The sequence below is a fragment of the Pseudophryne corroboree genome, chromosome 8 (assembly GCF_028390025.1).
Source record: "Pseudophryne corroboree isolate aPseCor3 chromosome 8, aPseCor3.hap2, whole genome shotgun sequence".
NCBI lineage: Eukaryota > Metazoa > Chordata > Amphibia > Anura > Myobatrachidae > Pseudophryne > Pseudophryne corroboree.
Window position 1 is genome coordinate 450,268,781 of NC_086451.1, and position 26,973 is coordinate 450,295,753.

The window sequence follows — 26,973 nt, forward strand, 5'->3', positions numbered from 1 at the left end:
TTTTAATTAATAAAAAAAAAAAACTACATTTGTCAGCCTATGAGATTCTTCATTTGAGGGTTTAAACAGACCTAGCCAACCTGTGTCTCTCCAGCTGTTATGAGACTACAAGTCCCAGCATGCCCTGCCACAGTTTTGCTGTTAGGGAATTCTAAAACGGAGCCACTGGTTGGCCAGACCTGGGTTTAGACCTCAGGATAATCTGCAGTTGTCTGGTAGCATTCACTGCCATGTCCACCCAGTCACAGTGGGGTAAAGGTGGGAGATTTTTTAGAACTGGTGATGTTGTTCATAGCAACCAATGAGATTCTACTTAACATCTATCTAGCTGATTCTAGGAAATAATAGATAGAATGTGATTGGTTGCTATGGGTAACATCACCAGTTCTAAAAAAAAAAAAAAAAACCCACCTTAGTAAATTTAATACAGTGTGTGCCCCGGGGACATGGAGGCTGTGTATTGCTATAGCATACCTCCGAACCGTCCCGATTTTTGCTGGACAGTACCGTTTTTTTTGGGACTGTCCCACTGTCCCACTCGTGGGCCGCAGTGTCCCGCGGTGGGGAGGAGGCAGTTGGAAGGCGCCCTATCACTCACTGCTCTGCTGTAGAGCAGCGGTGAATAGACGCTGTGCGCATGCGCACACAGCGTCTGTTCAGGAGAGAGAGGGACTCGTGGCGTGCCAGCAGCTCACTGAGCAATGGCCATGCCCCCACAGTGACGGAGACTGGGGGCGTGGCTCATGATCGCGGCAATACCGCAAAGTCACATCCCCTTTCTATGAAGCCACGTCCCCTTTATATGAAGCCACACACCCTCTTTTCAGTGGGCGTGGCTCCCTCGTTAAAGTTGGGAGGTATGCTATAGTATGGGGAACAGTAACATTATATTACATAGGATAGGGGTCAGTTATACCCGTGTCTGCGTGTCACTGAGGTTACTGCTTAGTATGATCTGTCTTTGCGTCCCATGCGCGGTTTTATTAATGACACAGCGAGGCGTCACTGTTCTAGAATACACGTTATGGAGATTCGTAATGTATTTCTATGGCTGATCAGGAAAGTAGGAAATGATCCTGTCTGAGAATAGGGAACGGAGAGAAATGGGTAATAAATCTTTGTACAACCTATGCAGATAAATGTAATAGAATAAGGTTACCTAGTCCTTCTATTAATGGCGTGTTTTATGGTCATTCCAGCGTTTGTATATAATTCCCCATGGTGAACGTATAATGCGCTGACAATCTGCCAGGGGGCCACAAGCCATGTATTCTCCATACCAAGCTGTCTAGCTCTTTTATATGTTATCTGATATATCTGAAAATGGCTGAACATGCTGAGACTTGTGGTTACCCAACACTTGATGAGCTGCAGCTTGCCTGTCTGTCAGAGGGAGATTCCTGGTGTAGAAATAGAGGGAAAACCTGGTCCCTCACTATAAGCACAATGTGACAGGAGAGAAGAGACTGAGATGTACGTGTGGGAGATGTGGTACAGCCGCACGGAGGGGGTACAGTTCCAGAGAGGGGGTACAGCTGCTAGGAGGGGGTACAGTTTCAGAGAGGGGGTACAGCTGCATGGAGGGGGTACAGTTCCAGAGAGGGGGTACAGCTGCACGGAGGGGGTACAGTTCCAGAGAGGGGGTACAGTTCCAGAGAGGGGGTACAGCTGCACAGAGGGGGTACAGTTCCAGAGAGGGGGTACAGCTGCACGGAGGGGGTACAGTTCCAGAGAGGGGGTACAGCTGCATGGAGGGAGTACAGTTCCAGAGAGGGGGTACAGCTGCACGGAGGGGGTACAGTTCCAGAGAGGAGGTACAGCTCCAGAGAGGGGGTACAGCTGCATGGAGGGGGTACAGCTCCAGAGAGGGGGTACAGCTGCACGGAGGGGGTACAGTTCCAGAGAGGGGGTACAGCTGCACGGAGGGGGTACAGTTCCAGAGAGGGGATACAGCTGCACGGAGGGGGTACAGCTCCAGAGAGGGGGTACAGTTCCAGAGAGGGGGAACAGTTCCAGAGAGGTAACAGTTCCAGAGAGGGGGTACAGTTGCATGGAGGGGGTACAGTTCCAGAGAGGGGGTACAGCTGCACGGAGGGGGTACAGCTCCAGAGAGGGGGTACAGCTGCACGGAGGGGTTACAGCTCCAGGGAGGGGGTACAGCTGCATGGAGGGGGTACAGTTCCAGAGAGGGGGTACAGCTGCACGGAGGGGGTACAGCTCCAGAGAGGGGGTACAGCTGCACGGAGGGGTTACAGCTCCAGAGAGGGGGTACAGCTGCATGGAGTGGGTACAGTTCCAGAGAGGGGGTACAGCTGCACGGAGGGGGTACAGCTCCAGAGAGGGGGTACAGTTCCAGAGAGGGAGTACAGCTGCATGGAGGGGGTACAGCTCCAGAGAGGGGGTACAGCTGCACGGAGGGGGTACAGCTCCAGAGAGGGGGTACAGTTCCAGAGAGGGGGTACAGCTGCATGGAGGGGGTACAGCTCCAGAGAGGGGGAACAGTTCCAGAGAGGGGGTACAGCTGCATGGATGGGGTACAGTTCCAGAGAGAGGATACAGCTCAAGAGAGGGGGTACAGCTGCACGGAGGGGGTACAGTTCCAGAGAGGGGGTACAGCTGCACGGAGGGGGTACAGTTCCAGAGAGGGGGTACAGCTGCACGGAGGGGGTACAGTTCCAGAGAGGGGGTACAGCTGCACGGAGGGGGTACAGCTCCAGAGAGGGGGTACAGTTCCAGAGAGGGAGTACAGCTGCACGGAGGGGGTACAGTTCCAGAGACGGGGTACAGCTGCACGGAGGGGGTACAGTTCCAGAGAGGGGGTACAGCTCCACGGAGGGGGTACAGTTCCAGAGAGGGGGTACAGCTGCACGGAGGGGGTACAGCTCCAGAGAGGGGGTACAGTTCCAGAGAGGGGGTACAGCTGCACGGAGGGGGTACAGCTCCAGAGAGGGGGTACAGTTCCAGAGAGGGGGTACAGCTGCATGGAGGGGGTACAGCTCCAGAGAGGGGGAACAGTTCCAGAGAGGGGGTACAGCTGCATGGATGGGGTACAGTTCCAGAGAGAGGATACAGCTCAAGAGAGGGGGTACAGCTGCACGGAGGGGGTACAGTTCCAGAGAGGGGGTACAGCTGCACGGAGGGGGTACAGTTCCAGAGAGGGGGTACAGCTGCACGGAGGGGGTACAGTTCCAGAGAGGGTGTACAGCTCCACGGAGGGGGTACAGTTCCAGAGAGGGGGTACAGCTGCACGGAGGGGGTACAGCTCCAGAGAGGGGGTACAGTTCCAGAGAGGGAGTACAGCTGCACGGAGGGGGTACAGTTCCAGAGACGGGGTACAGCTGCACGGAGGGGGTACAGTTCCAGAGAGGGGGTACAGCTGCACGGAGGGGGTACAGTTCCAGAGAGGGGGTACAGCTCCACGGAGGGGGTACAGTTCCAGAGAGGGGGTACAGCTGCACGGAGGGGGTACAGCTCCAGAGAGGGGGTACAGTTCCAGAGAGGGAGTACAGCTGCACGGAGGGGGTACAGTTCCAGAGAGGGGGTACAGCTGCACGGAGGGGGTACAGATCCAGAGAGGGGGTACAGCTGCATGGAGGGGGTACAGTTCCAGAGAGGGGGTACAGCTGCACGGAGGGGGTACAGCTCCAGAGAGGGGGTACAGTTCCAGAGAGGGAGTACAGCTGCACGGAGGGGGTACAGTTCCAGAGAGGGGGTACAGCTGCACGGAGGGGGTACAGTTCCAGAGAGGGGGTACAGCTGCACGGAGGGGGTACAGTTCCAGAGAGAGGGGGTACAGCTGCACGGAGGGGGTACAGTTCCAGAGAGGGGGTACAGCTGCACGGAGGGGGTACAGTTCCAGAGAGGGGGAACAGCTGCACGGAGGGGGTACAGATCCAGAGAGGGGGTACAGCTGCACGGAGGGGGTACAGATCCAGAGTGGGGGTACAGCTGCACGGAGGGGGTACAGATCCAGAGAGGGGGTACAGCTGCACGCAGGGGGTACAGTTCCAGAGAGGGGGTACAGCTGCACGGAGGGGGTACAGTTCCAGAGAGGGGCTACTGCTCCAGAGAGAGGATAGAGGGCAGTACAGTCCCAGAGAGGGGTTACAGCAACAGAGAGGATACAGTGCCAGAGGGCAGTACAATACATTTATTGTCATTATCATTATCAAAACAAATGAGTACAGTCCCAGAGAGGGGTTACAGCTCCAGAAAAGGGGTGTAGCCCCAGAGAGAGGGGTACAGTGCTTGAGAGGGGGTGCAGACCGCCTCTCAGTGCCAGGGAAGAAGTGCAGTCACAGAGAGGGGCAAGTGCCAGATAGGGGGTATGGAATACAGTTTCAGAGAGAGTTTACAGTGTCAAGTACGGTACAGTCACAGGGGGTAATTCCAAGTTGATCGCAGCATGAAATTTTTTAGCAGTTGGGCAAAGCCATGTGCACTGCAGGGGGGGGGCAGATATAACATGTGCAGAGAGAGTTAGATTTGGGTGTGGTGAGTTCAATCTGCAATCTAATTTGCAGTGTAAAAATAAAGCAGCCAGTATTTACCCTGCGCAGAAATAAAATAACTGACCCAAATCGTAAGGGCCCTACTCACTGGCCGACCCGCTGCCGAGCTGCCCGACGGCGGATACGGCCGACGAGCGACCCGGCGGTGGGGGGGCAGTGACGGGGAAAGTGAAGTTTCTTCACTCCCCCCGTCACGCGGCTGCATTGAAGTGCAGGCAAATATGGAATAGAGGGGTATACAGAGACAGAGAGGAAGGGAGCTGGGGAATAGAGGGGTATACAGAGACAGAGACAGAGAGGAAGGGAGCTGGGGAATAGAGGGGTATACAGAGACAGACAGTGAGGGAGAGGAAGGGAGCTGGGGAATAGAGGGGTATACAGAGACAGAGAGGAAGGGAGCTGGGGAATAGAGGGGTATACAGAGACAGAGAGGAAGGGGGTTGGGGTATAGAGGGGTATACAGAGACAGAGAGGAAGGGATCTGGGTTACAGAGGGGTATACAGAGACAGAGAGGAAGGGAGCTGGGGAATATAGGGGTATACAGAGACAAAGAGGAAGGGAGCTGGGGAATAGAGGAGTATACAGAGACAGAGAGGGAGGGAGCTGGGGTATAGAGGGGTATACAGAGACAGAGAGGAAGGGAGCTGGGGAATAGAGGAGTATACAGAGACAGAGAGGAAGGGAGCTGGGGAATAGAGGGGTATACAGAGACAGAGAGGAAGGGATCTGGGGAATAGAGGGGTATACAGAGACAGAGAGGAATGGGGTTGGGGAATAGAGGGGTATACAGAGACAGAGAGGAAGGGATCTGGGGTATAGAGGGGTATACAGAGACAGAGAGGAAGGGAGCTGGGGAATAGAGGGGTATACAGAGACAGAGAGGGAGGGAGCTGGGGAATAGAGGGGTATACAGAGACAGAGAGGAAGGGAGCTGGGGAATAGAGGGGTATACAGAGACAGAGAGGAAGGGAGCTGGGGAATAGAGGAGTATACAAAGACAGATACAGAGAGGAAGGGAGCTGGGGAATAGAGGGGTATACAGAGACAGAGAGAAAGGGATCTGGGGAATAGAGGGGTATACAGAGACAGAGAGGAAGGGGGTTGGGGTATAGAGGGGTATACAGAGACAGAGAGGAAGGGATCTGGGTTACAGTGGGGTATACAGAGACAGAGAGGAAGGGAGCTGGGGAATAGAGGGGTATACAGAGACAGAGAGGGAGGGAGCTGGGGAATAGAGGGGTATACAGAGACAGAGAGGGAGGGAGTTGGGGACTAGAGAGACAGGGGGTTGGGGAATAGAGGGGTATACAGAGACAGAGAGGAAGGGAGCTGGGGAATAGAGGGGTATATAGAGACAGAGAGGGAGGGAGCTGGGGAATAGAGGGGTATACAGAGACAGAGAGGAAGGGAGCTGGGGAATAAAGGGGTATACAGAGACAGAGAGGAAGAGAGCTGGGGAATAGAGGGGTATACAGAGACAGAGAGGAAGCGAGCTGGGGACTAGAGGGGTATACAGAGACAGAGAGGAAGGGAGCTGGGGAATAGAGGGGTATACAGAGACAGAGAGGAAGGGAGATGGGGAATAGAGGGGTATACAGAGACAGAGAGGAAGGGAGCTGGGGAACAGAGGGGTATACAGAGAGGGCAGTGTGAGGGCTGTCTGCAGCGCAGTGTGCACACGGATGTATCCCACGTATGAAGCAGCAATTAAACCTTTAAACAAGCACAATTTTATAACAGACTAGTAACATTGTTGCATATGTACAGTGTCCTTTCCACCACTTAGCATAGCCACTGTACATATGCAACAATGTTACTAGTCTGTTATAAAATTGTGCTTGTTTAAAGGTTTAATTGCTGCTTCATACGTGGGATACATCCGTGTGCACACTGCGCTGCAGACAGCCCTCACACTGCACAGAGTCAGTCGGGGCTTCCACACAGGAGAGCCGCGGTCAGCGGCTTCCAGCTGACACGTGCGGCGTTATTATATAACACGCTGCAGGACAACAGAGCTGCATTGTGCAGTCACTGTATGTGGGGCCCCGACAACTGGGTATATATCTACATACATCCCAGTGTGGGATTTGTGATAAGTGCCTAATTGGAGGAACATACCATAAGGGGTTGCTGCACCGTATGTAAGAGGAGGGGCAACACATATATTGCCTTGAATAAATCTCCCAGTGTGTGCACATAGAATTATTTTCCCACTGTGTGCAGCAAATTTATAAAAAATTGTTAAAATATATATGAAAGTATCATAGAGCCTGCAATATATTATACACGTGTGTGCAAGAGGAGCTGACGAAATAACAAGTGTGGATTATAACCACATAGTAAAAGAGCGTTTAGCTAACTAAAACCATACAACATAGAAACACAAATGCCCTAAGGTCAGCAGCATATGAAAAACGGCGTGTGAAACATCCCCACATGCCACGCGTATGTATATTTGGGGGTGATACATAAATCATGAATAATGACATCCTGAATAAATCATAAATTCAGGTTTCATATATAGCAGCACATGGAATTTTTCTAGGATAAGCAAATTTTCCTTATAACAGGAGGCACTTCAAGTTATGATCCACCATAAGTATAATTAGTCAGTGATGTGTACACTGTAGAAATCAAAACAATGGTGGCATATTGAAATTGCAGCACTTTTACTCCTAGATACAAAGGTATCAATAGCAGACACAAAGTAACGAGCATTGCTACAAATATTGCAACATTGTTTAGATACTGGAGACAGTGAAGAAATACAACAACTACAGTGGCTAAGCTTTTTAAATTCACTTTATTATGTTTTCACAATTTATTCACGTGCACTATATTTCGCTCATGTTTTAAAAGACTTCAATAAAAGTTAAATTTTAGATTAGTGGTCATCTATCGTGACAGATAGTTGACTTTATGTAAATAATACAGTCCGTGTGTGCCCAATATAGGGAATTCTTTCTTTCTCCTTTTTTTGACTTCCTGGAATAGAGGGGTATACAGAGAGGGAGGGGGTTGGGGAATAGAGGGGTATACAGAGACAGAGAGGGAGGGGTTGGGGAATAGAGGGGTATACAGAGACAGAGAGGGAGGGGGTTGGGGAATAGAGGGGTATACAGAGACAGAGAGGGAGGGAGCTGTGGAATAGAGGGGTATACAGAGACAGAGAGGGAAGGAGCTGGAGAATAGAGGGGTATACAGAGACAGAGAGGAAGTGAGCTGGGGAATAGAGGGGTATACAGAGGCAGAGAGGAAGGGAGCTGGGGAATAGAGGGGTATACAGAGGCAGAGAGGCAGGCGGTTGGGGAATAGAGGGGTATACAGAGACAGAGAGGAAGGGAGTTGGGGAATAGAGGGGTATACAGAGACAGAGAGGAAGGGAGCTGGGGAATAGAGGGGTATACAGAGACAGAGAGGGAGGGGGTTGGGGAATAGAGGGGTATACAGAGACAGAGAGGAAGGGAGCTGGGGAATAGAGGGGTATAGAGAGACATAGAGGAAGTGAGCTGGGGAATAGAGGGGTATACAGAGACATAGAGGAAGTGAGCTGGGAAATAGAGGGGTATACAGAGACAGAGAGGGAGGGGGTTGGGGAATAGAGGGGTATACAGAGACAGAGAGGAAGGGAGCTGGGGAATAGAGGGGTAGACAGAGAGGGAGGGAGTTGTGGAATAGAGGGGTATACAGAGGCAGGGGGTTGGGGAATAGAGGGTTATACAGAGACAGAGAGGGAGGTAGTTGGGGAATAGAGGGGTATACAGAGGCAGGGGGTTGGGGAATAGAGGGGTATACAGAGACAGAGAGGAAGGGAGCTGGGGAATAGAGGGTTATACAGAGACAGAGAGGGAGGGGGTTGGGGAATAGAGGGGTATACAGAGACAGAGAGGGAGGGGGTTGGGGAATAGAGGGGTATACAGAGACTGAGAGGGAGGGAGCTGGGGAATAGAGGGGTATACAGAGACATAGAGGAAGGGAGCTGGGGAATATAGGGGTATACAGAGACAGAGAGGAAGGGAGCCGGGGAATAGAGGAGTATACAGAGACAGAGAGGGAGGGGGTTGGGTAATAGAGGGGTATAAAGAGACAGAGAGGGAGGGAGTTGGGGAATAGAGGGGTATACAGAGATAGAGAGGAAGGGAGCTGGGGAATAGAGGGGTATACAGAGACAGAGAGGAAGGGAGCTGGGGAATAGAGGGGTATACAGAGACAGAGAGGAAGGGAGCTGGAAAATAGAGGAGTATACAGAGACAGAGAGGGAGGGGGTTTTGTAATAGAGGGGTATACAGAGACAGAGAGGGAGGGAGTTGGGGAATAGAGGGGTATACAGAGACAGAGAGGAAGGGAGCTGGGGAATAGATGGGTATACAGAGACAGAGAGGAAGGGAGCTGGGGAATAGAGGGGTATACAGAGACAAAGAGGAAGGGAGCTGGGGAATAGAGGAGTATACAAAGACAGAGAGGGAGGGAGCTGGGGTATAGAGGGGTATACAGAGACAGAGAGGAAGGGAGCTGGGGAATAGAGGAGTATACAGAGACAGAGACAGAGAGGAAGGGAGCTGGGGAATAGAGGGGTATACAGAGACAGAGAGGAAGGGATCTGGGGAATAGAGGGGTATACAGAGACAGAGAGGAATGGGGTTGGGGAATAGAGGGGTATACAGAGACAGAGAGGGAGGGGTTGGGGAATAGAGGGGTATACAGAGACAGAGACGAAGGGGGTTGGGGAATAGAGGGGTATACAGAGACAGAGAGGAAGGGAGCAGGGGGATAGAGGGTTATACAGAGGCAGAGAGGAAGGAGCTGGGGAATAGAGGGGTATACAGAGACAGAGAGGAAGGGAGCTGGGGAATAGATGGGTATACAGAGACAGAGAGGAAGGGAGCTGGGGAATAGAGGGGTATACAGAGACAAAGAGGAAGGGAGCTGGGGAATAGAGGAGTATACAGAGACAGAGAGGGAGGGAGCTGGGGTATAGAGGGGTATACAGAGACAGAGAGGAAGGGAGCTGGGGAATAGAGGAGTATACAGAGACAGAGACAGAGACAGAGAGGAAGGGAGCTGGGGAATAGAGGGGTATACAGAGACAGAGAGGAAGGGATCTGGGGAATAGAGGGGTATACAGAGACAGAGAGGAATGGGGTTGGGGAATAGAGGGGTATACAGAGACAGAGAGGAAGGGATCTGGGGTATAGAGGGGTATACAGAGACAGAGAGGAAGGGAGCTGGGGAATAGAGGGGTATACAGAGACAGAGAGGGAGGGAGCTGGGGAATAGAGGGGTATACAGAGACAGAGAGGAAGGGAGCTGGGGAATAGAGGGGTATACAGAGACAGAGAGGAAGGGAGCTGGGGAATAGAGGAGTATACAGAGACAGATACAGAGAGGAAGGGAGCTGGGGAATAGAGGGGTATACAGAGACAGAGAGAAAGGGATCTGGGGAATAGAGGGGTATACAGAGACAGAGAGGAAGGGGGTTGGGGTATAGAGGGGTATACAGAGACAGAGAGGAAGGGATCTGGGTTACAGAGGGGTATACAGAGACAGAGAGGAAGAGAGCTGGGGAATAGAGGGGTATACAGAGACAGAGAGGAAGCGAGCTGGGGACTAGAGGGGTATACAGAGACAGAGAGGAAGGGAGCTGGGGAATAGAGGGGTATACAGAGACAGAGAGGAAGGGAGATGGGGAATAGAGGGGTATACAGAGACAGAGAGGAAGGGAGCTGGGGAATAGAGGGGTATACAGAGACAGAGAGGAAGGGAGTTGGGGAAAAGAGGGGTATACAGAGACAGAGAGGGAGGGGGTTGGGGAATAGAGGGGTATACAGAGACAGAGAGGAAGGGGGTTGGGGAATAGAGGGGTATACAGAGACAGAGAGGAAGTGAGCTGGGCAATAGAGGGTTATACAGAGACAGAGAGGAAGGGAGATGGGGAATAGAGGGGTATACAGAGACAGGGAGGAAGTGAGCTGGGGAATAGAGGGGTATACAGAGACAGAGAGGGAGGGAGCTGGGGAATAGAGGGGTATACAGAGACAGAGAGGAAGGGAGCTGGGGAATAGAGGGGTATACAGAGACAGAGAGGAAGGAAGCTGGGGAATAGAGGGTTATACAGAGACAGAGAGGGAGGGAGCTGGGGAATAGAGGGGTATGCAGAGACAGATGGGAACAGAGCTGGGGAATAGAGGGGTATACAGAGGCAGGCAGGAAGCGAGCTGGGGAATAGAGGGGTATACAGAGACAGAGAGGGAGGGGTTGGGGAATAGAGGGGTATACAGAGACAGAGAGGAAGGGGGTTGGGGAATAGAGGGGTATACAGAGACAGAGAGGAAGGGAGCTGGGGGATAGAGGGTTATACAGAGGCAGAGAGGAAGGGAGCTGGGGAATAGAGGGGTATACAGAGACAGAGAGGAAGGGAGCTGCGGAATAGAGGGTTTTACAGAGGCAGAGAGGAAGGGAGCTGGGGAATAGAGGATTATACAGAGGCAGAGAGGAAGGGAGCTGGGGTTATACAGAGGCAGAGAGGAAGGGAGCTGGGGTTATACAGAGGCAGAGAGGAAGGGGGTTGGGGAATAGAGGGTTATACAAAGACCGAGAGGAAGGAAGCTGTGGAATAGAGGGGCATACAGAAACAGACAGGAAGTGAGCTGGGGAATAGAGGGGTATACAGAGACAGAGAGGAAGGGAGCTGGGGAATAGAGGGGTATACAGAGGCAGAGAGGAAGGGAGCTGGGGAATAGAGGGTTATACAGAGACAGAGAGGAAGTGAGCTGGGGAACAGAGGGGTATACAGAGACAGACAGGAAGGGAGCTGGGGAATAGAGGGGTATACAGAGACAGAGAGGAAGGGATCTGGGGAATAGAGGGTTATACAGAGACAGAGAGGAAGTGAGCTGGGGAATAGAGGGGTATACAGAGGCAGAGAGGAAGGGAGCTGGGGAATAGAGGGTTATACAGAGACAGAGAGGAAGTGAGCTGGGTAATAGAGGGGTATACAGAGACAGACAGGAAGGGATCTGGGGAATAGAGGTGTATACAGAGACAGAGAATAAGGGATCTGGGGAATAGAGGGTTATACAGAGACAGAGAGGAAGTGAGCTGGAGAATAGATGGGTATACAGAGACAGAGAGGAAGAGAGATGGGAAATAGAGGGGTATACAGAGACAGAGAGGAAGGGATCTGGGGAATAGAGGGGTATACAGAGACAGAGAGGAAGTGAGCTGGGGAATAGAGGGGTATACAGAGGCAGAGAGGAAGGGAGCTGGGGAATAGAAGGGTATACAGAGACAGGAAGGGAGATGGGGAATAGAGGGTTATACAGAGACATAGAGGAAGCGAGCTGGGGAATAGAGGGGTATACAGAGACAGACAGTGAGGGAGAGGAAGGGAGCTGGGGAATAGAGGGGTATACAGAGACAGAGAGGAAGGGGGTTGGGGAATAGAGGGGTAAACAGAGGCAGAGAGGAAGGGAGCTGGGGAATAGAGGGGTATACAGAGACAGAGAGGAAGGGGGTTGGGGAATAGAGGGGTATACAGAGGCAGAGAGGAAGGGAGCTGGGGAATAGAGGTGTATACAGAGGCAGAGAGGAAGGGAGCTGGGGAATAGAGAGGTATACAGAGGCAGAGAGGAAGTGAGCTGGGGAATAGAGGGGTATACAGAGACAGAGAGGGAGGGAGCTGGGGAATAGAGGTGTATACAGAGACAGATAGGAAGCGAGCTGGGGAATAGAGGGGTATACAGAGACAGAGAGGGAGGGAGCTGGGGAATAGAGGGGTATACAGAGACAGGAAGGGAGCTGGGGAATAGAGGGGTATACAGAGACAGAGAGGAAGGGAGCTGGGGAATAGAGGGGTATACAGAGACAGAGAGGAAGTGAGCTGGGGAATAGAGGGGCATAAAGAGACAGACAGTGAGGGAGAGGAAGGGAGCTGGGGGATAGAGGGGTATACAGAGACAGACAGTGAGGGAGAGGAAGGGAGCTGGGGAATAGAGGGGTATACAGAGACAGAGAGGAAGGTAGATGGGGAATAGAGGGGTATACAGAGGCAGAGAGGAAGTGAGCTGGGGAATAGAGGGGTATACAGAGACAGACAGTGAGGGAGAGGAAGGGAGCTTGGGAAGGAAGGAGGGGGGGCAGCCTAATGAAAGGAGCTGATGTGAATGGCAGACTCCCAGTAACACGACTCCTTTACAGTCTGCAGGACTTCCAACCAGAAGCCAGAGAGGAAAAACTCATTACCCTCCACATACCTCAATCCAAGTGGGAGCAAGAGACAGAGGGAAAGGAGGAGAGGAAGAGAGGGATGGGGAGAGGGAAGATCGATCCACACAAGTAAGAGAGGCTGTGCCAGCAATGTACCTGGTCACTGGTGCCCTGATCCCACTGTCTCTCTGTCCTGCTTACCTCCGGTGTACAGACTACTCCTAGTAATCTTCCTGCTCGTCACTGCCTCTTACATATACAGTATAGTACCCCATATTTTACACCTAGGTATCAATGCTTTAGGAACTACAAGCCCCAGCACTCCCTACCAGCCAGGAGTTTAGTTTACCTGTGTTCAGACTAAAGTCAGTCGGCAGCTGTTGTAGGACTACAAATTCCAGTAATCCTACCAGCCAGTGCCTTGGGCTACCTGTGCTCAGGCTAATGTTAAGTGGCAGATGTTGTAGAAGCACAAATCCCAGCATTCCCTACTAGCCAGAGACATAGTCAACCTGCGTGCTGCCTACAGAGTATAGATCGCTGCTGTGGAACTAAAAGCCCATGTGTTCCCTTCCAGCCAGAGGCATAAACTGCTGAGACACACTGTGGCTCGCCTGCTGCTGTAGAACTAAAAGTACCAACAGGTCGTGCCAACAGGGTACACACCTCTGATGAATACTACAACATATCCCCAACCGTACAATCAGTCAGAGAAGGACACACAGTATTACATATATTACATGCTATTATAGAGACATACTCGTACCACTGCACGATTGTGATTGGACAGCGTGATTACATCACTATAGTTACCAACATCCAACATCTGAAGTGCCTCTGGTACATAAGCAATCAAGCATGCACCAGAAGTACTGCAGTACAACTTCCTCTGAGACATTGGGGACTATTTAAGAACAGTCACAATTTCTGTGCGTAAACTAGAACCTCTTATCATGCAGCTATAAGACATGCAGGAGTAAATTTACTAAGGGGGTCATTCCGAGTTGATCGCTAGATGAAAATGTTCGCTGCGCAGCGATGAAGCAAAAAACGGCACTTCTGCGCATGCGTATGCGGCGCAATGCGCACGCGCAACGTACTTTCACAACGGCTGATGTAGTTTCACACAAGGTCTAGCGAAGCTTTTCAGTCTCACTGCTGGCCGCAGAGTGATTGACATGAAGTGGGCGTTTCTGGGTGTCAACTGATCGTTTTCAGGGAGTGTTCGAGAAAACGCAGGCGTGCCAGGAAAAACGCAGACATGGCTGGGCGAACGCAGGGCGTGTTTGAGACGTCAAATCTGGAACTGAATGGTCTGAAGTGATCGCAAGCGCTGAGTAGGTCTGTAGCTACTCTGAAAATGCACAAAATGATTTTGCTGCCGCTCTGCGATCCTTTCGTTCGCACTTCTGCTAAGCTAAGATACACTCCCAGAGGGCGGCGGCTTAGCGTTTGCACGGCTGTTAAAAACAGCTAGCGAGCGATCAACTCGGAATGACCGCCTAAGAATCTTGTTAGTCCGAGTTTGCATTCGTGTGTGAGTTTAGCCTTATCTTCAAACTCCGAGATTTATTAAAGCCAAACACGGGAGTAAAATCACAATTTGAACTGCAAAACGCATCCAAATTTGCAAACAGAAGTCAAAACACCATCAAACCAATTCACAAGTACTTTCAATCCCAAGTAGGCAGCCCAGGCAGGGAATTCTTTGGAAAGTGGGGACCCCGTCCACCCTCTCGAGTATACCCCAAACCTGGGCTAAAGTTCAGGGCTATCCTCATACCCCTGGGCGGTGGGTTCAGATTTTATAGCAGTAAAAGTTAGAATGAAAGTAAAAATTGTCCTTTATAGTGGGACTACAAGTCCCAGCAAGCCTCCTCCGCATGCAGGCACTTGGAGAACCACAAGTGCCAGTATGAATGGCATTGAGGTTCCGCTGGCACCTAAAGTCCTCCTGTAAAGCAGCATTATTTGTGGAAAAGTGCTATATAAATATTATTATTATTATTAATAATAATAATAATAATAATATTATTAGGAGAACTACGGTTATGATGATAGACTAGGCACAAGTATTGGCTGAAGGATAAGGATTGTCAGTCTGAATGCCCTGTGACCTCTGTACATTTAGCACATATGTCTTTCATCTCCCGGCTCTGTCCTTTCTCACATTACCCCTTTCCCACTAGCTGGGTACCGTATTTCCAGTCTACTTAAGAACATCTTGGTCAGATCAGCTGTTGATGCAGCCAGTTTATTCCTGAACTCCTATTGCTCAGCTACGTCAGTGAGAGTATGACAATGGTGTGACGATGGTAGAGGACCCCTTAATGTTGTGCGGTATGTGGCTTGGGCATGGCATCTTTCAGCCTGCGTCAGTGAGAGTATGACAATGGTGTGACGATGGTAGAGGACCCGTTAATGTTGTGCAGTATGTGGCTCAGGCATGGCATCTTTCAGCCTGCATCAGTGAGAGTATGACAATGGTATGATGATGGTAGAGGACCCCTCAATGTTGTGCGGTATGTGGCTCGGGCATGGCATCTTTCAGCCTGCGTCAGTGAGAGTATGACAATGGTGTGACGATGGTAGAGGACCCCTTAATGTTGTGCAGTATGTGGCTCGGGCATGTCATCTTTCAGCCTGCGTCAGTGAGAGTATGACAATGGTATGACGATGGAAGAGGACCCCTTAATGTTGTGCAGTATGTGGCTCGGGCACGGAATCTTTCAGCCTGCGTCAGTGAGAGTATGACAATGGTGTGACGATGGTAGAGGACCCCTTAATGTTGTGCAGTATGTGGCTCGGGCACGGAATCATTCAGCCTGCGTCAGTGAGAGTATGACAATGGTGTGACGATGGTAGAGGACCCCTTAATGTTGTGTGGTGTGTGGCTCGGGCATGGCATCTTTCAGCCTGCGTCAGTGAGAGTATGACAATGGTGTGACGATGGTAGAGGACCCCTTAATGTTGTGCAGTATGTGGCTCAGGCATGGCATCTTTCAGCCTGCATCAGTGAGAGTATGACAATGGTGTGACGATTGTAGAGGACCCCTTAATGTTGTGCGGTATGTGGCTCGGGCATGGCATCTTTCAGCCTGCGTCAGTGAGAGTATGACAATGGTGTGACGATGGTAGAGGACCCCTTAATGTTGTGTAGTATGTGGCTCGGGCATGTCATCTTTCAGCCTGCGTCAGTGAGAGTATGACAATGGTATGACAATGGAAGAGGACCCCTTAATGTTGTGCAGTATGTGGCTCGGGCACGGAATCTTTCAGCCTGCGTCAGTGAGCGTATGACAATGGTGTGACGATGGTAGAGGACCCCTTAATGTTGTGCGGTATGTGGCTCGGGCATGTCATCTTTCAGCCTGCGTCAGTGAGAGTATGACAATGGTATGACGATGGTAGAGGACCCCTTAATGTTGTGCGGTATGTGGATCGGGCATGGCATCTTTCAGCCTGCATCAGTGAGAGTATGACAATGGTGTGACGATGGTAGAGGACCCCTTAATGTTGTGCGGTATGTGGCTCGGGCATGGCATCTTTCAGCCTGCGTCAGTGAGAGTATGACAATGGTATGACGATGGTAGAGGACCCCTTAATGTTGTGCGGTATGTGGATCGGGCATGGCATCTTTCAGCCTGCGTCAGTGAGAGTATGACAATGGTGTGACGATAGTAGAGGACCCCTTAATGTTGTGCGGTATGTGGATCGGGCATGGCATCTTTCAGCCTGCGTCAGTGAGAGTATGACAATGGTGTGACGATGGTAGAGGACCCCTTAATGTTGTGCGGTATGTGGCTCGGGCATGGCATCTTTCAGCCTGCGTCAGTGAGAGTATGACAATGGTGTGACGATTGTAGAGGACCCCTTAATGTTGTGCGGTATGTGGCTCGGGCATGTCATCTTTCAGCCTGCGTCAGTGAGAGTATGACAATGGTATGACGATGGAAGAGGACCCCTTAATGTTGTGCAGTATGTGGCTCGGGCACGGAATCTTTTAGCCTGCGTCAGTGAGAGTATGACAATGGTGTGACGATGGTAGAGGACCCCTTAATGTTGTGCGGTATGTGGCTCGGGCATGTCATCTTTCAGCCTGCGTCAGTGAGAGTATGACAATGGTGTGACGATGGTAGAGGACCCCTTAATGTTGTGCGGTATGTGGATCGGGCATGGCATCTTTCAGCCTGCGTCAGTTAGAGTATGACAATGGTGTGACGATGGTAGAGGACCCCTTAATGTTGTGCGGTATGTGGCTCGGGCATGGCATCTTTCAGCCTGCGTCAGTGAGAGTATGACAATGGTGTGACGATGGTAGAGGACCCCTTAATGTTGTGCAGTATGTGGCTCGGGCATGGCATCTTTCAGCCTGCGTCAGTGAGAGTATGACAATGGTATGAAGATGGAAGAGGACCCCTAATGTTGTGCAGTATGTGGCTCGGGCATGGCATCTTTCAGCCTGCGACAGTGAGAGTATGACAATGGTATGAAGATGGAAGAGGACCCCTTAATGTTGTGCAGTATGTGGCTCGGGCATGGCATCTTTCAGCCTGCGTCAGTGAGCGTATGACAATGGTATGAAGATGGTAGAGGACCCCTTAATGTTGTGCAGTATGTGGCTCGGGCATGGCATCTTTCAGCCTGCAACAGTGAGAGTATGACAATGGTGTGACGACGGAAGAGGACCCCTTAATGTTGTGCAGTATGTGGCTCGGGCATGGCATCTTTCAGCCTGCGTCAGTGATTTGCCAGTCATACACCTCATCCTTAAAAGGTTGCACAATAATGTCACTGTGATACGTATGTGTTATTCTGGGATCGTTATCCCCATTGTGCAGATTTCGGGTAAATGTGGCTAAAATGTAATATTATAATGATATATTCCAAAAATTGTAAACACACGAAAAAACTCCTAAAATCTTATTTGTATATAAAAGCTCTTGGGCATGCACAACATCTGATCACATCAATAGTGTAAAGCAATGATTGTTAAACAAAACTTTAGACACCTGACCTGCGAGGTAAAAGTCCGTACTGAGCCCCAGGATGATATTATCAAGTCTTTAAATGTGAAAAAAAGGATGTGCAGCCCACTCTCCACCAACGCGTTTCAACAAATGTCTTCTTCAGGGTGTACCTTCCCCAGGGAGTATGGAACATGGCCTGTAAAGTCCCATCCCTTACCTGACGCATAGTCCTGCAACTCACTGTTACATCCTCTGCATTGATGGTTGTCAGTTTTCAGCAATGGCTTCATGCCATCAATGTAAACCACCAATGGCACCATCGATGGAGACCGTTGATGATATATTTGTAGATGGCCTTTCCTATGAGGCTCAACCGAGTTGTATTTTGGGAAAAAAATAAGAAAAGTTGAAATGAATGAAGAGAGTGTCCCTAATCTTACTGCGTTGGACTTGGAAGTGACACTTTTACTCTTCCCACTATGAGCATTTCCCTGCGGACCGGCTATCCCACATCCCTCTGAATTTACAGGCCAGTTCCCATATGCTGAATGTGGACATACAGCTGTGAATTGGACATAGATACTACTCTCCTGGAATGTTGGGGAGACTCCCGGACTAGGGTGAGACCACCAGTGATGGGAGAACAGACTAAACAGAACATGAGACCACTCAGAAGCCAATGAGACAATACAGAGGGGAAGATAGTACAAAGATAGGACACACACTTCATTCTTCTTCTCTCTATATACAGGCCCCACAAGACGGCTCAGGCAGACAACAGATCCTTGTAATCCTAGGAAACTGACCGCTGCCTGAGGTCAAGAAACATTTCCTCTTCCCATTCATGTTGCAGGAAGCCCACACACAGACTGATACTCTGCTGCAGGTAAATGCTGAACTAAACATCCCTCCACCAGCATGCCCCCCCCCTCCCCACCACTGTAGGGCCCCTAAGCAGCCACATGGGCTACGCCACTGTATAAAGTACGTAAAGGAATCACAGAATGGCTTCTATGGCCTTAGTCAGATAGGACTCATGTATTACTTGTAAACTCTGTTTTATTAAAGCGTACACAGGCCCCCTGATTTAATAGTGCTAAACTAATGGGTCAATTCAATTAGGAGTGATGCCATTGTGATGTGCCATAACATTAGCGCCCTATATCACCTCAATTTCATACAAAGTCAACCCCAAATTGCATTTTTTACTTTAAGGTGAATATTAAAAAACGCAATTCCGGTGCTACTGTATGTACCGTATTGATACTCACTGCGTTGTGGAGATCACGCCTAATTGAATCGGTCCCTTAGTGTGCCCTCTAGTGTTTGTAGCTATATATTTGAGTGTGTATGTAAGTATGTATGTATGTCCCTGAAGGAAGTTTGGACCTATATACTGTCCCACAACTGTGCAACTGGCAGCCCATGATTTTATCCCTTCCCTGTAATGCAGAAGCTTGGGTTCTGCAGGGTCAGTGCCCGTCAGCAGAGGAGAGGGGAGGAACTACAGTAGTTTAGGATGCAGTTTAGGAAGCATCAGAACAGGCCAATCGCGTGCTGAGCAGCGGCGGCTGCAGCCCCCGGGCTGTAGCGCCGACTACCTTGCGCAGGGGGCGTAGGGGTGCTAAGCACATATAAGCATACATGTTAAGATGTAGGTAACATATGCACTGGCGTGTATCCGAATTGGCAGCGGCGCAGTATACCACAGCCTCCGTGGTGAACCTGAGACTCGGCATTAATGGAGCGACACAGCAAAACAGCACTAGGCTGATGCATTGTGGGGAGGCTAGCAGCAGGCTTGGACTGGCCCACAGGGGTACAGGGGAAACCACTGGTAGGCCCCACTGCCTGGGGTCCCTCCTCTTCTAGGGATCAGGTTCTAGACTGTGTACTTGAATTATATATTATACACATATTACCTTATACTGCACAGGATTATGATGTATTCTCTACAGTACATTGCTGTCATTAATCTGGCACATTATCATGCATGCACTAGTATTAATTACTATATAAATTATCAAGGAGTCCAGACCAGGTACTCTATAATGGTTAGCCAAACCTCTGTGGTGGCTGGCCACACCCCCTTTGGAGGCTGGCCACACCTCTAATCATGGGTCCCTACCACTGCACCCCCCCGGGGGGCCATTCATGCTCCAGTCCGACACTGGCTAGCAGCGATCGCCGGAGGGGGGCAGTTTTCACTCCCCCCCCTTCGGCATCCAAGATGTTCATACACCTCGGTAAAGAGGCGAAGCAGGAAGCGTTATACCCACTCGTTAAGTGCGGGTACAATATATCTACCCCCTAGTACCCTGAAAGTATTCTTTCTAACCCCCGCTATCTCAGACAACCTATATGCACTGCAGTATGATGGCATTTTGTTATTAGTATTCAGCGTATATGTGATTTCTGTAATGTATATACTTGGACAGTCCAGCACTTCATTATCATTAATTCAGTCAGTCCTGCTGCTTTTCCAGACGTGCGCCGTCCGTTTCCCTCTCTTCCTCCCCTCTGCGTGACACCTGCTGTTGCTTACAGGGAATTTGCACGTCAGTGGGAAATTGTGTGAGCGCTGGGCAGGAGTCTGTCTGGGTTTATGGGACAGGAGGGAAACTTAGGGCGTTATGTCTCATTTACCATTTGGTTCTCATTTGGAATGAGCACAGCAGCAAAATAATCCTGGGATGTGCTGGGCGCAGCGAGACAGCGCTTAGACTGGAATTGAAAGATTATCTGTGGGGGGGGGGGGAGAGATGCGGGGGGGGGGGGGGGGTCACCAACAGGGAGCACTAGGTGGGACATTTATAATGTTAGTAATTAGCATGCATACACCACTATACGCAGATTATTACATTTATTTAGAATGGACAAGCAATGCATATCTGTGATATTTTAGGAAACTGGGAAATTATATCCTTGTTTCTAAGAATATGCTAATATATCACTAATATCTATCAAGGGGTAGAAGTGACAGAGCACTTATATCCATCATGTGACCGACGCCGGAATCCCAACACCCCATACTTCCCTACTTTTCATACAGTATCCAGAGGGCACGTTAAAAAATGGGGGGGAAGAGAGGGGTGACCTTGGCTTGTACAGGTCGAAAAGGATCTGGTCAGAGAGGGAGTACTCTTTGGTACATTATATAATGCATGTACACCTATTACACACACTAGAGCTAATGTTTTTGGAGTGTGAAGAGGAAACCAAAGCACTTGGAGAACATACAAACCCCACACCTATATTACCTTGGTCAGGAATTGAACTCATTACTTCTGGGCTGTCTGGCTGCGATGCTAACCACTACATAAACCATGCTACCCATATCTAAAATACACTAACTCCTGCCTTTCTCCAGGCTCCCTCTGGCATTCCTTGCATTCTTACCTTTCAGTTGCACTTACACATGATATGGGAAGCTATGCAGTAGGAATATTATATAACGTATCTTTATGCCAATATAGAAAATGTTTTGGGGAAATAAAATTAAGTTAGTTTACTTTTACATTTTCCTTGCATCACATTTACAGAGAATGAGGTTCTGTTACAGTCTGAGAACAGCTAGTTATTTTCCCATTGTCACTGATCGCTAGCACCATTATTTATTATTTATGTATTTATTACCAGTTATTTATATAGCGCACACATATTCCGCAGCGCTTTACAGAGAATATTTGGCCATTCACATCAGTCCCTGCCCCATGTATTAAGGGGGCCACGTTTGGACGACATAGTGCAGAGTGCAGGGAAATAGATGACGTATGCGGCTGAATTATTGGCAGTTATTTATATAGCGCACATATTCTGTGGCGCTTTGCAGAACATACTTTAGCATTGCACACCAGTCCTTGCTCCAGTAGGGCTTGCAATCTATGGGGGTCATTCCAACCCAATCGCTCGCTGCAGTTTCTCGCAGCGCAGCGATCGGGTCGGAAATGCGCATGCGCCGGTGCCGCAGTGCGCCGGCGCATGGCTGTCGCTGCGTAGCGATCGCCTCTGAGACAGAGGCGGTCGCGGGGTGGAAGGGGGCTGGACAGCGGCATTAAACCGCCATTTAGGGGGAGCAGTCCGGCCAGCGCAAGCGTAGCTGGACCGTTGGGGGGGGCGGTCCGCGGCGGCTGCGTGACGTCACACGCAGCCGCTTCGGGCCGGGGAGCGATGAGTAGCTCCCGACCAGCACGCTAAAGCTGCGCTGGTCGGGAGCTACTCTTGAAGTGCACAGGCATCACCGCTGTGCGATGCCTTTGCACTTCTGTGGGGGGGGGGGGAGCCGGCACTGACATGCGGGGCGGACTAGCCCTGTGCTGGGCGTCCCCCCGCATGTCAGTGTGAATGATCGTAGCTGTGCTAAATTTAGCACTGCTACGATCAACTCGTAATGACCCCCAATATTCCTCCTACCACACGTACACACCCAATACACAGACACTTATTTCTGCTGTGACTTCAGCACTTCAGATTACACAGAGCCTCTGAAGAAGTGGCAGCTGAAATTACAGTAATAATAGATATATATATACAGTCCACACACTATATACACACATCCGTCACTGACTGCATAATAAGCCACTTCTGGAAAATCACTCTGCTCACTGAGAGAAAGCTTTCAACAGATGGAAAGATCCTAAGAAGAGAGGGAAGAAGTAACACGTGAGGGGTAACATCACCGGGCTGTGTTTAAGGGAACGAATAGGGTAATTTACAGGTTACCGGTAACTTACAGGTAAATTAACATTGCAGTAGGTAAAATGATCAATCATTTAATTAGTAGCTAAGGATTACAATGTTGCTAGGGCTAAAGGCTCAGTGTAATATGGTCAACAGAAAGTTTTGGGTCTATTCATGAAGCAGTGAAAAGAGTGGAGAAGTGAGCCAGTGGAGAAGTCGCCCATGGCAACCAATCAGCATTGAAATAACATTTATCAAGTGCATTCTATAAAATTATACGTAGCAGCTGATTGGTTGCCATGAGCAACTTCTCCTCTGGCTCACTTCTCCACTCTTTTCACTGCTTCATGAATAGAGGGGGTAATTCCAAGTTGATCGCAGCAGGATTTTTGATAGCAACTGGGCAAAGCCATGTGCACTGCAGGGGAGGCAGATATAACGTGCAGAAAGAGCTAGATTTGGGTGGGTTATATTGTTTCTGTGCAGGGTAAATACTGGCTGCTTTATTTTTACACTGCAAATTAGATTGCAGATTGAACACACCACACCCAAATCTAACTCTCTCTGCACATGTTATATCTGCCTCCCCTGCAGTGCACATGGGCCCTCATTCCGAGTTGATCGCTCGCAAGGCGAATTTAGCAGAGTTGCTCACGCTAAGCCTACGCCTACTGGGAGTGTATCTTAGCTTCTTAAAATTGCGACCGATGTATTCGCAATATTGCGATTACAAACTACTTAGCAGTTTCAGAGTAGCTTCAGACTTACTCGGTATCTGCGATCAGTTCAGTGCTTGTCGTTCCTGGTTTGACGTCATAAACACACCCAGCGTTCGCCCAGACACTCCCCCGTTTCTCCGGCCACTCCTGCGTTTTTTCCGGAAACGGTAGCGTTTTTATCCACACGCCCCTAAAACGCCGTGTTTCCGCCCAGTAACACCCATTTCCTGTCAATCACACTACGATCGCCGGAGCGAACAAAAAGCCGTGAGTAAAAATACTATCTTCATGGTAAAATTACTTGGCGCAGTCGCAGTGCGATTATTGCGCATGCGTACTAAGCGGAATTTCACTGCGATGCGATGAAAATTACCGAGCGAACGACTCGGAATGAGGGCCATGGTTTTGCCCAGTTGCTATCAAAAATCCTGCTGCGATCAACTTGGAATTACCCCCAGAGTGTAGACCCCAAAGTCTGGATGTGCTACAGTAGTAGTATTAGGCAGTTTTAGGGATACCAAATGAGCTTACACTTAACCTGAGGAAGGGGAAGTGCAGTGTATTATACAGTACTAGACCAAGGCACAGCTGATTGTCAGAGGACAGAAAACTCACATCAGAAGCAGAAAATGCATGGAAAGAAGAAGATGGAAAAATAGTAAGGATAATAAAAATTCTCTGGCTTGGAAGAAAAGAGAATAGTAACAGAACAGGCACGGCCATGACTGCCAAGTGTCAGTAAATAATAGGAGCAGCCAGTAACAACCAGGATAAACATTCATTAGTGAACTTATTTGGGTGCATAGAGTTGGATTCACTTAGACCACGTTAATTTGCGACTGGCGAACCACAAAGTGACCTATAGTAACACTGACGGGACAGGAGGCAGCGGACGCACAGTAATACTGTATGTGACTACAGATTTGGTGCCCGTGGAGAACAACCTTAGCGGTCCCAGTCCAGTGGTCAAAGGCCCCTAACTCTGCACCCCAGTGTACCAGAAGAGTTACAAAAAATAAAAAACATTTAAACCTTTAATACAAACTTTTTATAAAATTTTAAAAAAGACTCCCAAGAACCCTTGCTCACCACTTTAAATTAAGAGCAATCAAAATATTTAATTATCTCTTGATTCAATATCGTTGAAATGGAAAATAAAAAATGTCTGTATTCTTTCTGAAATGGCTTTAGTCCAAACCACCATAATAACATGCTCACCATAAATAGCCAACACAAAAGGACTAAAGCCAAGAACGGAGGAGCCGGCTCTTTAGTTGGTGTAACTGGGACTCCCTCACCATGGTGTTTGCCCATACTGTGCACTTGTCATTGGTTGACTGACTTTGGTCACCATTCAATTACGACCCAACCACAAGCGGCCATTTTGGGTTGGGATATGGGGCGTGATGAGGCATTTCTGACACCCTGGAACTGCCATCCAGGAGGAGCAAGAGTATATATGATGGCTTGAACGACATCAAAAAGCAACACCCACTATCTCGCCTCATAAAGTAGATGAATATGTAAAAATAATAATAATGTAGGAAGTCTTAGCTGAGGTAACTCATAATGCTCAAGAGAGGCCTGGACTGATCCATACTTTGTACCTTTCTTCCAGGAGATCCACGGACATGCGCGGTAATCTGCAGCAGGGGATGGGCCATGATTATCTGATTCACCTTTCACTATGCCACACCCCATTGTGCACATACCAGCAGGCGTGGTTGCGGTATTGCTTGGAGGCCAGAGTATGGTTAGCTCTACCCTGCACTCCTGGACCCACACAGAGGCCCTGCCCCTGAAACTTCGCACTCGCTTCCCCACCTCTCAGCAATCCTGCTCCCTGGATATGCCAGGACAATAGGCAAGCTTGATGTATACATTGCAGTCATGCTTCGTATAGCTCCATGCATAATGCAGAACTACCCACTATGAAAATGGTGCGATACAGTGCAGGCCCTGATTTATCAAGCAGGATCATATAATAGGTCTTATACACAGGTGGCCCCATCCCTGGTATGGGGTACGATTTCATTTTGGTCTACAACTTGTGTTGACATAAACTTCCCATATTAGAAGACAAGCAAGTATAACAGAAATGTTGCTTGATATAACTAAACACCGTTAAATTTGACTTACGTTGGGGATATCATTACAGAAGTCCAGGTGGGTGGTATAGAAAACATTCCCGGTGACATAAAGGGTCCATGGCCGTAGTTCCTGCCTGCAATAACCTCATATTTATATGTAAAAAATATCCAATAATAACAGGCTTCATTGATTTGACATGAGCGGATTTGCTCTACTCACATGGAGCCACAATGTCGTTTTTATAAGCTTGAAATAAAGATTTCTTTGTGTTTGAAAAGTAACATAAACCGTTACGGTTTCATCACATCCACCGAGGCCAAGTGTACGGAGGTTCAATCCTAACCGTAACCCTCAGCCAATCATTAGCTCCCGCTCACATGGACCAAGCTCTACACCTACCTACTATTACCCCCCCCTCCCCCCCCTAACTCCAGATACAGGAATCTCCATTAAAGGCTGTCTATTTACTAAAGTGTTTTACTGGTGAGAGGTCAATACGTACAGCTGCACACGCTGGTGAGGCAGTATCGCTTAGCAGCCTCCGCAATACCTTTCTCATAAATATACCTTTTTTAAAAAGATTCATCGTATTCATACTTATCGCTGCGATCTGGCTGGCAGTGATACATGGGGGAGATGTACCGAAGCTTGGAGAGAAAAAAAGTAGCAAAGGATCAGCTCCTAGATGTCTTTTTTTCAAATCCAGCCTGTAAAGTGACATTTAGACGCTCATTGGTTGGTATTTTTGGGGAGAACCAGCTAATCAGCTCCTAACTGCCGTGTCATCGGCTGTGTTTGAAAATAGACAGTTTAAGAGCTGATTGGTTGGTACTTTATCTCTCTCCACTTTATCTAACTCCAAGGCTTTGTATATCTGCCCCTTTATCTCTCTCAACTTTAGTTAGTCATTTGTGTTGCATAGAGAGGATGCACGGCCAAGTATTAATACAGTCCTGAGGAACTTATACATAATGCCTTGGCTGTGGCGTTGAATGTATCAGTAGTAATGAGTATGGCGATCCTGCCAATTCACGCAGATTGTAACCACGATGCCCAGTCAACCCTCACATTATGCGCAATGCTCTCTATGAAAAGAATGACTGTGTGTTTGGGATGGCTATCGGTGTGGTTATCATCGATGGTTACCATAGATGGCAATTTGGCAAGTGTTCATCGATGATTGCCAACTATGCAATGGATGATCATTGATGGTTTTAGCAACCGATGGTCATCCCTGTCCTTTGACTAACTGACCCGTGGGCCAATCAGAACCTGGGGGTGGGGCTTCTCTGGTGTCGGGGGGCAGAGCTATGGAGGGAAACCATGCGGTTCTCCCCCATTGATGGCAAAAGCATTCAAAATCATCAATGGTTGACAGCCATCCATACTTTGTGTGTTGCCGATTGACATGGGAACCAGGCTCACAGTTTAAATAGTACAGTTTTAGTAATCATGGCGATCACTGTGAGAAAAGGGGGACATATACAGTATCAAGCCTTGGAGAGCGCTAAGGTGAAGTTGCCCATAGCAACCAGCTTCTGTCATTTTATAGACTATGCTAGATAGAATGAAGGCTTTGAAGCTTATTGGTTGCTATGGGCAACTTCACTTTCTCAAAGGTTTGACACATCTCCTCAAAAGTGTTCAATAGGTACAGCTCAAGTTAGTATGTGCAGCGAGATGCAGTCAATTTACCTCCAATCAAAATCCCGACGGTCGAAATCCCGACAGCAATTGACCGACGGTCAAAATCCCGACAAGGTCAAAATCCCGACATGGACAAAATACCGACATTT

The 26,973-nt window shown here is 49.3% G+C and overlaps 1 protein-coding gene and 1 long non-coding RNA gene across 8 annotated transcripts in view; one reads left to right on the plus strand and one right to left on the minus strand.

Annotated features, from left to right (window-relative positions):
• The window catches only part of COL11A2 (collagen type XI alpha 2 chain), a 168,232-nt gene that overhangs the window by 121,091 nt on the left and 20,168 nt on the right, over positions 1-26,973 (minus strand). The window lies entirely within an intron of this gene.
• Positions 654-25,628, plus strand: LOC134949576 (uncharacterized). Of its 2 annotated transcripts, none has more exons than XR_010183180.1 (4): positions 654-1,107; positions 12,709-12,846; positions 18,439-18,573; positions 24,705-25,628. It is a non-coding gene; the product is annotated as an uncharacterized LOC134949576 (long non-coding RNA). The 2 variants fall into 2 exon arrangements; XR_010183181.1 differs by having other exon boundaries at positions 654-857.